The sequence below is a fragment of the Misgurnus anguillicaudatus genome, chromosome 7 (assembly GCF_027580225.2).
Source record: "Misgurnus anguillicaudatus chromosome 7, ASM2758022v2, whole genome shotgun sequence".
Taxonomy (NCBI): domain Eukaryota; kingdom Metazoa; phylum Chordata; class Actinopteri; order Cypriniformes; family Cobitidae; genus Misgurnus; species Misgurnus anguillicaudatus.
The window spans coordinates 5,620,701-5,637,843 of NC_073343.2; the positions used below are offsets into that span (position 1 = coordinate 5,620,701).

General features: G+C 35.6%; 1 protein-coding gene and 1 long non-coding RNA gene across 2 annotated transcripts in view; both read right to left on the reverse strand.

Annotated features, from left to right (window-relative positions):
• Positions 1-17,143, reverse strand: part of chrm3a (cholinergic receptor, muscarinic 3a) — a 152,176-nt gene that overhangs the window by 37,365 nt on the left and 97,668 nt on the right. The gene's annotated exons all lie outside the window — the stretch shown is intronic.
• LOC129449919 (uncharacterized) lies at positions 938-4,778 on the reverse strand. The gene is made up of 5 exons (XR_012370413.1): positions 4,497-4,778; positions 3,796-3,844; positions 3,577-3,709; positions 3,096-3,191; positions 938-1,797 (listed from the first exon to the last, which is right to left on the reverse strand). It is a non-coding gene; the product is annotated as an uncharacterized lncRNA (long non-coding RNA).

Sequence of the window (17,143 nt, forward strand, 5' to 3'; positions counted from 1 at the left end):
ACTGCTGAAATCGTTTATAAATTAAAAGGACATTCCACTTTTTTTGAAAAAAGGCTAATTTTCCAGCTTCCCTAGAGTGAGACATTTGATTTTTACTGTTTTGGAATCCATTTAGCCGATCTCCAGGTCTGGCTGTACCACTTTTAGCATAGTTTAGCATAATCCATTGAATCTGAGTAGACCATTAGCATCGCGCTCAAAAATGACCAAAGAGTTTCAATATTTTTCCTATTTAAAACTTGACTCTTCTGTAGTCACATCATGCACGAAGACCGACGGAAAACCAAAAGTTGCAATTTTCTAGGCAGATATGGCAGGTACTCTCACCCTACTGAAAAATCCAGATAAGCATAAGCTGGTGAGCTGGTTTTAGCTGGTCTCCCAGCTTGGTTTTAGCCGGTACTGCTGGTGTAGTAAGCAGGTCTAGCTGTGTTTTGGTCACTTTTTAAGCTGGTCTAGCTGGACTTAGCTGGTCATGCTGGAAGACCAGCTGACCTACCAGCTTGACCAGCTTTGCCAGGCTGGGAGGACCAGCTTAGACCAGCTAAAACCAGCTACCAGCTTATGCTGGTCTTTGCTGGATTTGTCTGTAAAATGTAATAAGTTGAGTTTACTTAAAAAAGTGAGGAAACTGATTGCCTCATAATTTTAAGTAAGTTAGTGTGTTGCTTTTAAGTTGGCAAAACTTTATATTATTTGTAGCCTAAACTTATTCAACAAGTAAGGTAGAGTATTGATTTTAAGTTGTCAAAACTTAACAGTACAAGTAGACTAAACTTATTAATCAAGTAAAGTTAAGTACTCTTTACTTAAAATCATTAGTTGAGATAACTTCTTTTTATTGTTCACTTTACTTGTAAATATAAGGAAACTGATTGCCTTACATTTGTAAGTAAGCTGAACTAACAAAAATGAGTAAAGCCAAAAAGCAACAAAATGAGGTTAAAACATTTATTTTAAACATGTTAACAGTGTACAAAGTAAAACATTTACACACACACACACACACACACACACACACACACACACACACACACACACACACACACACACACACACACACACACACACACACACACACACACACACACACACACACACACACACACACACGAAAGGGGTTTGTGTTCAGTCACCCATCAATCTGGATACCCAAAATGCAACAATAGACCTAAGACAGTCTTGTTTCTGTTATTACAAACACAATGAACACACCTTGACAAACAAATTCAAAACTAGTTTTTTTTTAGTGACTGCAGTTTTGGTTTTGTATCCAGGTTGTCATGTGACTGATAAAAAATCACAAATTGCATCAACAGACCTACAGTAACAATCTTGTTTCTGCCATCAGAAACACGCAAAATACAGCTTAACTAAAACATCAAAGTTTTGCAGCAATTAAAGTTGAGTTTTTCTGGAACTTGTATCCAGGTTGACGAAAAATAAAAACCCCAAAATGCAACAGATCTACAGTAACACGAACTTGTTTCACACAAAACACACTACTTCACATTAGTATGTTTTGTAGTGATGGCAGTTTTGACTTTAGTGATTTGTGCCCCAGGGAAAGAAAAACCCTGTGAATCAACTCAAAATAAGCTGTGAAGAGGTACTCCATATTTAAAACAACGATCAGTCCAAAAACTAAACACATGGCATGTGATACTTTCTCAAGTCCATCCATGGCTGTGACACCCTACCAAATAATTGCTGTAAACCATGTGGAGAAATGTGTCTGTCCTCCGGCACCAGACTGAGAATTCCTATTGATAGTTGAGGTGGGTCACCATCACAGTCCTAATAAGATAGAAACGCAATATTAATATACATTCTCATAATACAAATGCAAAGTGGATGTGTCATTTAAAAATTTAAACTGTTCAAGGTGATGTTACTAGTTTTTGAAGTGACACTTAAATTTGTAACAGTGCTTCGGTTGGAATTGCCAATAATAATTTGGACCTTTCAGCAGAAGCTTCTTTCCTGGTGGTGCAAAAACATCATTGGAACATATTTAATTAATAATATCTTGTTAGAAAACTCTTCTATAGGTAAGGTATATTGTATAGGCAGCAGGTTGTTTTTCCAGAAATAATCCCCAACAGTTTGATCAGGACTCTGTGTCAAGCAAAGGGTCTTGTATCAAACTGAAGGGGCTTATTTCATGATAACAACCTGCTGTCTGTGCATTATCCCACTTGTTATGTGGCTATTTTACTCATAAGGTAAGCAACATTAAATATTTATTTTAACTATTTTATAAGCTTATTTTTAACAAATACAGGAAAACCTGTTTATTTTCAGTTTTAAGACAAGACGTTCAAATGTCACAAACACACTATTTGGTTTAATAATTTGTAACTATAACATCATATGTTATTAAAAGACATTTGATTTAATTTTGTGTATTATTAAACTGTACCTGTCAAATTTATTTCCAGCATACAGGTTACAGCGTGTTTAAGCGGTTCTAATCTGTTTTGAATACATCTGAATGTAGTCGAAAGTGGACAGCTCAAAACGGTTTACACACTGTTAACACCTGTATTAAGCTTTGTTCACTCATAATGCGATAAACCAAAACCCATAGTGTCACGTTGATGTATTTCGCTACTGTCAGGTATACATCTCAGACTGATCTTTGAATATTTGATGTTTTGCTTTCTTTTTGGTTATGAATTGGTTATGTAATTGGCATAAAACCTTTACCTGGCAAATAAATTATGTTTTAATTTATTCACAGCATTTATCAGAAGTTATTGATTCTCTTAATTGACGGAATAACTCAATGGCGGGGAAAGAGTTCAAAACTACAATACAAATTTCTCGCTAGAAATGCAACCAAAAGTGAAAATATTACTTTATTTACAGTAAATGTGTGCTCAGTTGCTTTCTTGCCCACCATTTTATTTTATCGAACTCAACCAGGCTCAACCAATCCTGAGCATGCTCACGCATAGAATTGTGGGACAAAAGGATGTGCCTTGGTGCCTTTAATTATCTTCTATTTACACATTATTTCTTTAATAATGCTAATTAAATGCGAACACAAAAATTAGGACATCTCATATTGATTAAACGAGAAGAATACTAACCATGTTTGTTTTCAGGAAGTCTGTAGTGTCTCCCGCAAGAAGGATAGCAAGACCACGTAGAACTACCGTCCACCGAGCACTGACATCAGTGATGTTCTGACAAATAATACATAAAACATTGAGATCAACAGTGAGAACAGATTACTTAAAAGTTAGCAAATGGACTTAAAGCAACACTATGTAGTTTCCATGTAAAAATGACTTACAGCTCCCCCATGTGGTTGAAAAGCGCAACAGTGCCTGGTATCAGTCACTCTTCTGCAGGCAGGGGGAGGGGTGGGGTTGTGTTTCCTACCCTCCACTGCCACTTTCAGAGTGTGCTTGTAACAGCTAGGAGGCTGCTCAGGTTGCAGCAACAGTACAATTTGTCCAGTTAGAAGTTGTTCTATCACTGAAATAATTTTAGAGACATTATTTAAAGGTAAAAAAACTACATAGTGTTGCTTTAAACTATTTAAAACAAACAAACAAAAATACTTACTATTAGATACTCGAGAGCTTTTAAACTTTTCTCTCATTCAAAATCTTCAAAAACAATGTTTAGCAAGGGATGAGAACAATTCTTGCTTGAGGTTTTTGCTTGCGACTTGGTTGTACTCCACAGTAACGTTATACTATATGAAAGAAGGATAACAAAAGAAACAACATATCAAGATTTAAAAAGTTTTGACATGCCCTAAATAAAATGTGTGTTAATTACCTGACTTTCCATGAAGGGTATGCGCTCTCTTCAAAGAAACAAGCTCCTGCTAAATAATAATAATATACAATTAACATAGTATATTGATTGATAGATACTAAAAAGCAATTGTAAAAACAACATTTTTAGCATTCACTCTATAAACTTAAAACTTTTTATACAGCACATCTCTTAACATAACTTGGCATTTTAAGGTATGAAATTATTAATGTTTTTTCTCCAGAGGTGGGTAGAAACATGCTTACTGCATTACATTGACTTGAGTAACAATTTTGAAAGCACCTACTTTAAAGGGTGCTATTTTACCTTTTATAAGCAGTTCTAAGCATTTTCATGTAGTTTATTATTATAAACCACACCAACACGAATTATAAACTCACTTCTTAAGCAGTTTTTCCATTGCATACTTTTACTTTTACTCAAGCAGTTATTACTATAAGGCTTAACTTTAACTAACTTTTTATATAATAAAATTTGTACTCAATCTACCTCTGCATATTAGTTACTTATGTCTGTTGAACGAAAATGTTTATCTTTAAACATACATGATTAGCAGTTGTTGGATTGCTAATTGTGATCAAATAGCATGCATCAGTTTTATTATTACCGACAAAATATTACTGTTTACAAACTGTGATTGTAATATTGCGATAAAAATGTATCAATTAAAAAATAAAAATGATATATAAGCACAAACTTACCTCCTCATGCTCTCATCCGACCATGTGCTGTTGTCGTCTTCTTCAGTTAACCACTCAGTTAAGCCACCACTTACTCCTTGGGAGCATTACTGCCACCTACTGTGCAGTAATCCTTTTTGAAAATACTTGAAATTTTAAGTTGAGCTAAATTAATCTTTTAAGTTTAATCAAGTTGACTTGAGTTTGCATAGAAAAAAGTTGGGATTACTTAGTTAAACTAAGTAAGGTTAACAAACTTAATTAAATAAGTTAAGTTTACTTAATCTTTTTAGTAAGCTCAGCTATTACATTTTACAGTGAGTAGGGCATTCTGGTGTAATAACAAAGGACTTTTCTGCAGCAGGCGCAATGATATTACGCAGCGCCCAAAAATAGTCCCCTTGGTATCTTTCAATAGCACTGCGTAATATCATAGCAAAAATATTGAAACGTTTTGGTCATTTTTGAGCGCAATGCTAATGGTCTAATCAGATTCAATGGATTATGCAAAGCTATGCTAAAAGTGGTACTGCCAGACCCGGAGATCGGCTGAATGGATTCCAAAACGGTAAAAATCTAATGTTTAACTCTTTCGCCGCCATTGACGAGATATCTCGTCATTTAAGAGAAAACGCTTCCCCGCCAATGACGAGATTTTCCGTCTTTCCGCAATACCGCCATTATCCACCAGGTGGCGCCCTTCCGCAACTTTTTAAACCCGGAAGTATTGCCCTAGGGCAAGCTGCTGCATGTCCGTGTCTGTTTTAAAGATCGCTCTGAATGGGATCTCTATGAAAACTCCGTCACAAACATGGAATTATCTCTGCTTTTTGCTCAAAATGTGGTGTTTTTGCAGAAACCTACCCATATTCAAAAGCTGATTACAAAAGAACTAATCAAGGTAGGATGAAACGTTTTTTTTGTTTGAAAGCAGAGGGTCTGTTCTTTCATTTGGTATACTGTATGTTTATATATTTGAAGAAGAACATTTTCTGGAAGGCATTACACTTTGGTGAAAATCATGAAAAACGCTGGTGCTGGCTGGCAACTTTAAAAAAAAATGCTGGCGGTGAAAGAGTTAAAGAGTAACTAAACCCTAAACCAACTTTTTTTAGTTAATGATCTGCAAGAATGATGCTTTATTAGTGCTGTTCATTGATTTTAGTAAGTTTTTTGACATTTGGATATAAAGTGTTTCAACACTACAATATATGGTGTAAAAACGTCTGAGTGCTGCCCTCTTCAGGTTGAACGGTGGCTACTGCAGTTGAATTTTCCTATTGGATGTTGGGTCCAAAAAATAACTCGTGACGTAAGCAGGTTCAAGCTAACCACGCCCTTGTTACGATCTCACCACACACTTGGTACGAGCTTAATTTGTCCCCTGTATCTCCGTTGGGATCTGCCCACTTTCTTGCATTTTTCAAATATTGCCAGTGGGTGGAGTCAGGCTCTGACCAGGGGTTTAGTTACTCTCTAAATGAGCCTATTTTTTAAAAAAGTGGAGTGTCCCTTTAAATCAAAACAACATTTCTAGTAAAACATGTTTACATTGCTAGTTTTATGCATAGCACCCTAGCAATCACTCCAGGTGACAAAATGGCAACATTCAGTCACAAAAACTGATTTGCGTCTTTAAAAGTCTTCTTTAGCTCAATTGGTAGACCATTGTATAAGCAACGCAAAGGTCATGGGTTTGATATCAGAGAATGCAGTCTAAATTTAAAATCTTGTTTTTTATTTATTTTATTTTATTTTATTTTTATTTTATTATTATTTTTTTATTTTTTTATTTTTTATTTTATTATTATTATTTTATTTTTATTTTATTTTATACATTTACTTATAGCCGTTGAAAGTGGTACCGCAGTCTAAATTCAAAATATTGGAGACGGTTTTATCCCTTCCCCCTTCTTGGGTTGCTAGGCACATACAGGAGCGCAACTGATGATGGAAAGCATACGTTTATCTGCTAATTGTTACGTTTGCAATGTTTTTTATTGTCTGCAAATGACATACATACACGGATGTTGGAAACATATACACTGCCCAACAGAAATAAACACATAAGGTAGAAGAATGGGAGTGGATCACAGTACTGCACAGTGGGGTGGATTCATCATAAACCATATGGATGAAGAAAAGCTTCAGGATTGATTACAACAATGATCAAAGCTTTAATCGCAGACCAGTCACCTCTGATCAATTCTTCTCTATAAAGGCAGATAAACCCATGGCCATTTGACAGAAAAATGCCCCAATTAATCTGCTATAACAAAGACAGAAAAAGAAGAGACAGAATAAGCACACAGGTACGCACAACAAAGAAAATCACTTAAAATAACAAAAAGTGAGAAAGAATGAGGTACAATCAGACTGTTGAAATTTTATTGGCTTAACTCTAGAGAACAGTCCTGCTTCTATTCCTAGGAATAAATTAATAATTCACTATTTGACTTCCTCGATCAATTTACCACCTGACAGCACGAGAAAAGTCAGTCCTGAATTAATTTGTTCTAATTTGTTCCCACCTGGTTCCAGTCTTAATCACAGTTTTTATTGCTATGCTTTCTTGAGTGTTTCAGTCAAACATCTTGATCCGTATGAGTCTTAAAAAACATTTAAGTATGCAAATGAAGTCATCTACTACTGCCAATGCAATCACCCAAAACCTCTGACTGACAGCGTTACATTTCTTCTCACAATTAACTCCTCGTATTGTTCACCCATCAGGTATCAAAATCTCATTAGCCAACAGTTCGAGTGTCAGGAAAAGCGGCTGACATTTAATGACAAAGTGAACACAGCCTGGTTTCTTAAAACATAACCATAATTTCAACAGCCACTGCAGTCCAAAAAACAATAATAACACAAGATCGGTTCGCCGTAACAATTTTTCCCTGTAAACACAGCGATCGAACAGCAATAAAATTCTCTCTCTCTCTTTTTTGGCTTCGTAGGTCTAATGTTAACCAGTTCACTACAACCCCAATCACAGTACGAAATGTCACATTCCTTTAATAAGCGTTTCGGAAACATGCTCCATTTGGCCTGGGTGGCTATTTCTGCTCGGCTGACCTTTAGTAGCTCTTAAGGTAGTAACTAATGAGTTTGGCTTCATGCAAATGTAACATGAGGTGTGTCGGGTTTAGTGTGTCGCTTTGTCATCAGGCTGAGGCAATGAATAATATAGCATTGTAGTGTGAAAGGGAAGATTTACCCTGAGCTGATGCTCTGCAATTTGAGAGCATCAGTTACACCGCAGTGGAAAAGCAGAAGACCACAGAAGCATTGTGGGATTGATATTTTGTTTGTGTTCGTGACAGTCTGGGATTCAACGTAACAGGTGTGGGATTTGACACACTAGGGTTCCGCTTCATCTACGTGCACAACAGACAACAGTAATGCAGAATAACTGTGATGTTTCTTGTTCTAACAAACAGACAGAGCTGAGAATTTAAATGATCTTCCTTTTCTATATTTTGCTAGTGGAGTTGAAATGCAAATGAAATGTGCAATAACAAAATGTGAAGCTTTCAGAATTTCTTTACACATTATTTCATTTGTTTAGGAGAGAAAGTCATTGCATTACTGCACAGACTATTCCGTTCTATTCTATTCTATTCCGTTCCATTCTATTCTATTCTATTTTAGTCTATTCCGTTCTGTTACTGTCCAGTCTTCGTTCTATGCTTTATATTTAATATTTAAAATAATATTTTATTTTATTTTATTTATTTTAATTCCTCATTCCATTTTATTTTATTTTATTCTTTGTTCCATCTTTCTTTTCATCCTTTAATTTATTTTTTCTTTATTTTATTTTATTTTTATTCCTCGTTCCATTTGATTTGATTTTATTTTTATTCCTCATTCCATCCTTTGTTTCATCCTTTATTTTATTTTATTTTTATTCCTCGTTCCATTTTATTTTATTTTTATTCCTCGTTCCATTACCCGTTCCATCCTTTCTTCTATTCTATTCTACTCTATTCTATTCTATTCTATTCTATTCTATTCTATTCTATTCTATTCTATTCTATTCCGTTCTGTTACAGTCCAGTCTTTGTTCTATGCTTTATAAATTTATTTAATATTTAAAATAATATTTTATTTTATTTTTTTATTCCTCATTCCATTTTATTTTATTCTTTGTTCCATCCTTCATTTCATCCTTTATTTCATTTTATTTTTATTCCTCGTTCTATTTGATTTGATTTGATTTTTTATTCCTCGTTCCATCCTTCGTTTCATTCTTTATTTTATTTTATTGTATTTTTATTCCTCGTTCCATTTTATTTTATTTTTATTGCCCGTTCCATCCTTTGTTCTATTCTATTCTATTCTATTCTATTCTATTCTGTTACAGTCCAATCTTCGTTCTATGCTATTTTATTTTATTCCTTGTTCCATTTTATTTTATTTTATTTTATTCTTTGTTCCATCCTTCGTTTCATCCTTCATTTTATTTTATTTTATTTGTATTCCTCGTTCCATTTTATTTTATTCTATTTTTATTCCCTATTCCATTACCCGTTCCATCCGTTCCATTGTTCTATTCTATTCTATTCTATTCTATTCTATTCTATTCTATTCTATTCTATTCTATTCTATTCTATTCTATTCTATTCGTCCCATTCTGTTCCGTTCTGTTACAGTCCAGTCTTCGTTCTATGCTATGCTATTTACTTCGTTTCATCCTTTATTTTATTTTAGTTTTATTCCCTTTCATCCTTCGTTTCATCCTTTATTTTATTTTTATTCCTCGTTCCATTTTATTTTATTTTATTTTTATTCCCCGTTCCATCCTTTATTCTATTCTATTCTATTCTATTCCATTCCATTCCATTCCATTCCATTCCATTCCATTCCATTCCATTCCATTCCATTCCATTCCATTCTATTCGTCCCATTCTGTTCCAGTCCAGTCTTCGTTTTATTTTATTTTATTTTATTTATTTATTTTATTTATTGTTCCATTTTATTTGATTTTATTCTTCGTTCCATCCTTTGTTTCATCCTTTATTTTATTTTGTTTTATTTTTCGTTCCATTCCTCGTTCCAATACCCGTTCTATCATTCGTTCTATTCTATTCTATTCTATTCTATTCTATTCTATTCTATTCTATTCTATTCTATTCTATTCTATTCTATTCTATTCTATTCTATTCTATTGTTATTTGCGTCAAACGTGTCTTTCGAGCAAGCTCAACTCAAGTGGAGAATTTGCATGATGCTTTGTCACGCAAGCCAATCAGCAAACAGCATGTCCAGTTTGTAATGTTCAGCTTTATCAGAAAATGGAAGAGAGTATTATTAGCCATCTGCGGCGTGCCTCTGGATGGTGCTGTGAACCCAGACACATCTGTGTTTGGCTTTCTGGCATATTTGGGACTTCCACAACAGGTACAGAACAGCAATAGTATTAGTCTCCATAAGGGAAAAATGGCGCTTTTGTTGTTGAAAAATTGTTGTCGAAAAAATTTTGTTGCCGTGTGCGTGAAGACACTCCTCATCACACAATGTTTTAATTTGCATGAGTGAGGCGGCCAAAAAGAAGTTAATCTAGCAAGTAATCTAGCAAAAAACCCAATGTGAACTTCGCTTTTGGTGTGTGCACAGCATTAGTTGTGTATACAGGTGCAGTTCTGTATTAGTTGTATAAAATGCCAATATAATATTATTTCTTCAAAATCATAACCCATGCACAGATTGCAGGACACAACATAAAACACTCTCAAGCAAAAAGACGAGTAGGTGTTCACATACTCATTAACACATTATATTCTCTTCATCTGTCCATCTGTCTCATTCTCATCTTCCTCTCTGTATCTGTGTGGGTAGAGAGCACATTCGTGAGACGTGTCTGAGGCGGCTAATTGACTTTAATATCTCCGGTCCTCTCTGAGCACAGCTGAACTGCAGCAGACGAGTCATCTGTGTCTGTGCTACCCGACCCTTAAGTGTGCTTGAACCTTGAATCTCTTAAACCATGGATCTCGTTGCATCGAGCTGTCAGAGATGCAACATTCATACATACATACATTTTGTATGTTTTGACCTTGACCTTGAAATGTACAATATCAGTATACTGAAACTAACACTATGCAGTAACTGCGGTAAATAAATAGGATGGTATGGTTTGGTTAATATAATCTTATTATTAGTACAATAAATCAAAAAATTCATTTATTCACACGTTTAAAAACCTCAGTTTATGTTTTAAATGCCTATCCAGAAGCATGTGTGCTGATAAATAATAAGATAACTAATAAAATCTCATTGTACATACACAACATGTTAGTGTAAGGGGTGCATGCTAATGTAGCTTAATTTTTCAAGATCTTAGGTGAGATTTAACCTTAATATGTGAATTCTGCTGACCAAGGTTTGTACATTCTAGATGTAATATTGTTAGGAAAGAGGTTAAATCATGTTTATGATGTATGATGCTTAGCCTGTTGACCGCGACTATTATAGCTCTTCAGCACCGGACCTTATGGGAAATGAAGTGCACAATGTAACCATCAATCTTTATCAATACAAAATGATCATGACCTGAGTTGCCAAGGATAATGCTAACTGGATAATAGCATGCAACCTTAAGTACGCCAAGGACTTTAAGATGGATGGATTCTCTTGGAAATCCCAAGTGACCTCTCGTGTAAGGTAACTAGCCTAATGTTATTTACAAATATAGAGATCTTTTCTTAACTTTTACACCTATAAACAGGGTCCAAAATATACACTTGCCAAGGAACAAATGCAATGCTATTTGGCCAGTAACAAAGTGCAATGTAATAAATGGCTTGACTTAAACTGTAGTGCTTTAATTAAACCGTCCACTAAAGAAAACATCTCATACAAGTCACTTTAGGAAAAATGATTCCTTAAGATCAACTGAAAATCTAGGATCTAGGGCCTAAAGTTTGTTCTCTCCAGAACAACATGTGGTGCATTATAAAATAAAATAAAAAACAATGCTTTTACAGGTGCAGTTTTACTGAGAGACAGAGAATGACATTAAGGTTTTACAACATATATGATGCTGCAAGTGATGCACATTATACGCACTGCTACAAAAATATTTGTTTCTCTTCGGAAAGTTACAGAATTTTGAGAGCAACGTGAATATGAACTAACAACAGCAAAATAAGCTTCAGATAAACAGAAATGACACAAGAGACACATTGACCTGTGCAGCACTCCTGAAGCTCCCCACAGGAAATGCCAAACAACATCTGCTTACAGATTAATCTGCTCATATCCAACTGGCAACATATGGACAAATCAGCAAATATGTCCAGCTTTACAATGCACATCTTCAACACGGAGACATCTTTAATAAAGGCTTGACATTAGTCTAATATAAACCACAGCATCGGTGTGATATGCAGATGGGCATCTTGTAGTGTTTACAATAAACGTCATTACTTGCTTCACAGTCAGCAGTGATTAATCATTGCCACCCTGCAGGAACAGGACATCATCAAAAGAAGATGGATGGACTGCATGTTAAAGAATATGAAAATACATTAAAATATGCATCAGTACACAGTCGGGCAAAGAATTCGCCTCCGGTTATGGCCTGTGTGAAAAAGTTTGCGTAATGACAAAGTTTGAATGTGTAAGATGTACAGTTAGGGGGATGCAAACATACACACACACACCACTTCTCAAAACAGCCTCATTTAGAAAACTTTGAATACAAATCCCATTTCTCATACTGTTTGTGCTACTGCAACATTTATGAAGTTGGAAGGAGCCTATAATACACTATTTCAAATGATTTAATGCACTACAAAAACCAGACTTGCGGGTTACAATGTTATACAGCGAAATCATTTTAGTTTTTGACTAGACTACCTTCAACTTTTCGTGATTCATAAAATTTTGGCTTTTAAAAATTAAAGGAATATTCAATTTTCTTAAAAGAAAAATCCAGATAATTTACTCACCACCATGTCATCCAAAATGTTGATGTCTTTCTTTGTTCAGTCCAGAAGAAATGATGTTTTTGAGGAAAACATTGCAGGATTTTTCTCATTTTAATGGACTTTAATAGAGCCCAAGATTTAATACTTAACTCTACACTTAACAGTTTTTTTTTACGGAGTTTCAAATGACTATAAACGATCCCAAACGAGGCATAAGGGTCTTATCTAGCGAAACGATTGTCATTTTTGACAAGAAAAATAAAAAATATGCTCTTTTAAACCACAACTTTTCGTCTAGGTCCGGTCCAGCGCAACCTAACGTAAATGCGTAGTGACGGGATGGTCACGTGTTACATATATAAAACGCAAATTTGCGGACCATTGTAAACAATAAACATTAAAAGACATTAATTAGTATCAGTTGACATACAACAACGTAGGAACGGTCCTCTTTCAACACATTTGTAAACACTGGGGCGGAGTTTCGCGTTCGTCCTCTGTGACCTCTTGACGTCATGACGTATTGCGTGGGGTCACGCTAACGCATCACGACCGGATTTAGACGAGAAGTTGTGGTTTAAAAGTGGACATCTCTCATTTTTCCCGTCAAAAATGACAATCGCTTCGCTAGACAAGACCCCCATGCCTCGCCTGGGATCGTTCACAGTCATCTGAAACTCCGTTGAAAAAACTGCCAAGTGTTGAGTTAAGTATCAAATGTTGGGCTCTATTAAAGTCCATTAAAATGAGAAAAATCCTGCAACGCTTTCCTCAAAAAACATAATTTCTTCTCGACTGAACAAAGAAAGACATCAACATTTTGGATGACATGGTGGTGAGTAAATGATCTGGATTTTTCTTTTAAGAAAATGGAATATTCCTTTAAAGGTAAAAGATCCATGACTTGTCTGCTGGCCCTGAGGTCTCACTTCATTTTCTTTTCAGAAAAGCCTCATTAATAGGTTCATACATGACTGCACACATCTCATCTCAACCCAACACCTATGTATTTTAAATAAGGAACAATCAATTGAAAGAACCCCAGGAAATTTTTAATGGTTTTCACCATAAATTATTCTCTGAGATATATTATATAGTATTCTTCTAACCCTTGAATTTTAAAGTGAAATATTGTCCTAGGGCTGCTTAGTAACCATAAAGTATTGAATCTGAGGTATAATAACACAAATGCTTGCTTTCTTTAACTCTATGTTAAATAATCATTAAAAAATAATAAATAATTAAAAATGATAAAAAACAAAAACCGTATACACTCAAAAATGCAGGTTTTTTAACCCAGCGTTGGGTCCAAAAGGGCAAACACAGCAAACCAAAAAATGCTTATATTTGATCCAACAATGGGTTAAAACCGAGGGACAACTTTCTGATCTCTCTCATGAAGCCAATACGGAAGTGACTTAAACTGCAATTCATCGACTGACCCCTAGAGGCTCCAAAACAGAGTCAATTCCCATAGACCCCCATGTTAAAATGGCAATCTTTAGAACAGAAAATAATGTGTTTACAGCCCGGTACATAAAGTGTTTTTGGTCTTTATAGCTAATATTGCCCTTCATGACAACTGTGAGGGGGGTGAATTTGTTTTTGTAACTCATCCGTTTAAATTACATCAAGCCTTAAAGTTCTGCATAATTAAGGGCGTGGCCACTCGAGTGACGGTTGAACTGCCACTGCTGTCACTAGAGTCAAGCTAGGCGGCCATCGTTTCAGCAACCAGCCACCTCAGCTTCACCCATTTCACAACTCTTTACCCACTTTCAGGTATCCGCAAGTGATGTGCAGTGATGCACGGTCAAGATGGTGACGCAGGCACCGCCAACTATTGGCTTCAAAAACGATCTTCAGGAACCTAGCTTTGTGGTCAAGACCACCTAAACCGAGACCAAGTCATGACCAAGACCAAGACAGGCCAAGACCGAGACAAGACCAAGACTTTAAAGGGTTGAGACCAAGTCAAGACCAAGACAGGCCAAGACCAAGTCAAAACCAAGACCAGTGCAAGTCACTGCATTAAAACACTTCTTGGGCTCTATCTTACACCCGGCGCATTGCGCGGCGCAAGTGTCTTTTGCTAGTTTCCACCCTGCACAATTATCATTTTCATGTTTAGCGCCAAGTTGTTTAAATAGCAAATGCATTTGCGCTCCCTTTTGCGCCCATGGGTGTTCTGTTCTCAAAACGAAGTGTGTTCAGGCGCATTGTTGGCGCGTTGTTATTTTGAGGGAAATAAAATAGACTACGCCATTGACCAACAAAAACCTGGTCTAAAGTCTAAAGTCAATGACGCAATATGTTTTTTGTTATTTAAAGAGCGCATTATTAATATGCGCCTATAAACGGGACGACAACACGGGTTTTCTTATTTCTTTTCTTAGCCTCTTAAGTAAATAAATGCTTTGCTTTAAACAAATGCATCAGTTTTTAAATGATTTTTTTTTAATGCTACCTCACGGATTTATTGTATATGATGACTCTGTACCTGTGGATATGGTGAGACAAAAAACATTTTTTAAGTAATGCTTAAAAAAACTCTTTGCTTAAAAAAAACGCTGTCCAAGTGCTGAAACGTGCGGAGAGCCATTTGTTAATTCCTTATCTCCTGTTTGTTACAATTAAAGTATTTTTAGAGTACAAACCTTTTCTTACATAAATAAAATAAATGTAAATAATTTTTTGATGATATTGGATAGCCATACATTTAAAGCAATTAAAAGCCTGCTTTTTCACTTCCATGACTAAAAGAAAACGGGTTTTAAAGGTTTTAATAAAAAAATAACAATTTCAATACGAATGAAAAACAACACAATTATTTAACATTAATCTTAAACTGGGGGTCTTCTTCCTTAGTTTTTCAGTTTACAAAGTCCGTCATCTAAATAGGGATCAGACATTTCGCCAGTGCAACAGGCTTTTAAAGGGGATGAGAGCTGAGGCTCTCATTGTTTTATTGCACATTACGCCCCAAATACTCCCATTACTCATAAAAAAAATAGGACCAAATCTTTCCGCTCGGCGCACAAACTATTTTTCCCGTCTTTAAATTAGCAAAAGTGGATTCGGACACGCCCATTTAGACGTTGCGCTGTGCGCTTAAGACTATGCGCTTAGATCGTTGAAGTAGGGCCCCTTGTCTGTGTGTGTTTGCGTGCGTGCGTGCATGCATGCGTGCGTGCGTGTGTGTGTGTGTGTGTGTGTGTGTGTGTGTGCGCCATCAGTAAAGCTGATAAAATAATCAAAGGCATTGCAGATTCAGTATGTGGGAATTTATCTTTGTCTATAAGCAAATAAAAGTGAACAAACACTAAAGAGTTGAAATCAACTTAACCATTTATTTTAAACTGTCTTTCCATGGCTTTGCCATCCACTTAACACAATGCAGGTGTTTTTAGTAATAAAATTAGAAAAAGTGTCATCGGGAGAAACTTAAACAATGCTTAAACAATGCCAACATCATATGCCAAACCTGAATAAACTACATAAAATTAATGATAAATAAATTTGTGATGTGCCATCAGTTGTGGTCTTGACTGGTCTTGAAATAAAATTCGGAGTCCTCTTTGTCCGAGACGAGACCAAGTAAAAACGCTGTTGATTCCGAGCCGAAACCAAGACCTTTAAAAAGTGGTCTTGAGACCGGTCTCGAGAACTACAACACTACAGGAACCTATGGGTGACGTCACGGAAACTACGCCCATATTTTTTTACGGTCTATGGTTAAAACAACCAAGCATTTTGGGTTGAAACAGTGGCTCAGTGGTTCATGTAGGTATTCTAAAAATTGGAAGATTGGTGGTTTAATCTCCGACTCCACCTGGCCAAGTGTCAAGGTGTCCTTGAGCAAGACACCTAACTCCAGCTGCTCCGGACGAGCTGGATGGCACCTTGCATGGCTGACACTGCCATCGGTGTATGAACGAGTGAGTGGGTGAATGTGAGGCAACTTGTAAAGCGCTTTGGATGGCCATAGGTCTGTTAAAAGCGCTACATAAATGTAGTCCATTTTATATTAAAAGTGGACTTTTTAAGAATGTTTAAGCTTAAGTTTGCTATTATTCAAAAAAATAAAAAAATAAACATTGCCTGAAAAATATTCACTATAGTTAAAAAAAGTCTGACAACAAACCTGAGTCTCCCTTATTTTTAAATAAAAAATATGTAAATTAATTCATTGTCTATATTTTTACTATCACTACTCCCACGCTCTCTGGCAGCCCAAAAGTAAAACCCAGTGGTTTTGATATAGGCAGAAATTCAATGACAACCCTTTGCAACTGAATTTTATCATGAATTCCCTAAACCATGCTGATATAATTCCATTCAAGATATAAAATAGGAATCCTGAGCTTATCGTGCTTTGCACATCTTTACCAATTTCCTTTTTCGGTTACTGAAAGGGCATTTCGTGTAATCCATCACTATGAATGTCCTGACTGCCATTTCATGCTGTCTGTTTCTTTCCATCATTTGTTCATTAATAAGAATCTGAATCTGTTGTTTCCTGTCAGCACAAAGACAGCCTGAGCCAGTGTGCCGAAGAGAACGAGAGATCTATTCGGAAATGGTGTCATTTTTAAAAGTTTAAGAGAAGGTTTCTTCTGAGCCACATTCTTTTAAAGAATTTCCTTATTATTATCATGGTGAATGAAGGATATCAATAATAGAATATGAGGTTTCATTTATCCTTCAAACTCCTTTTATTAAATATTGACA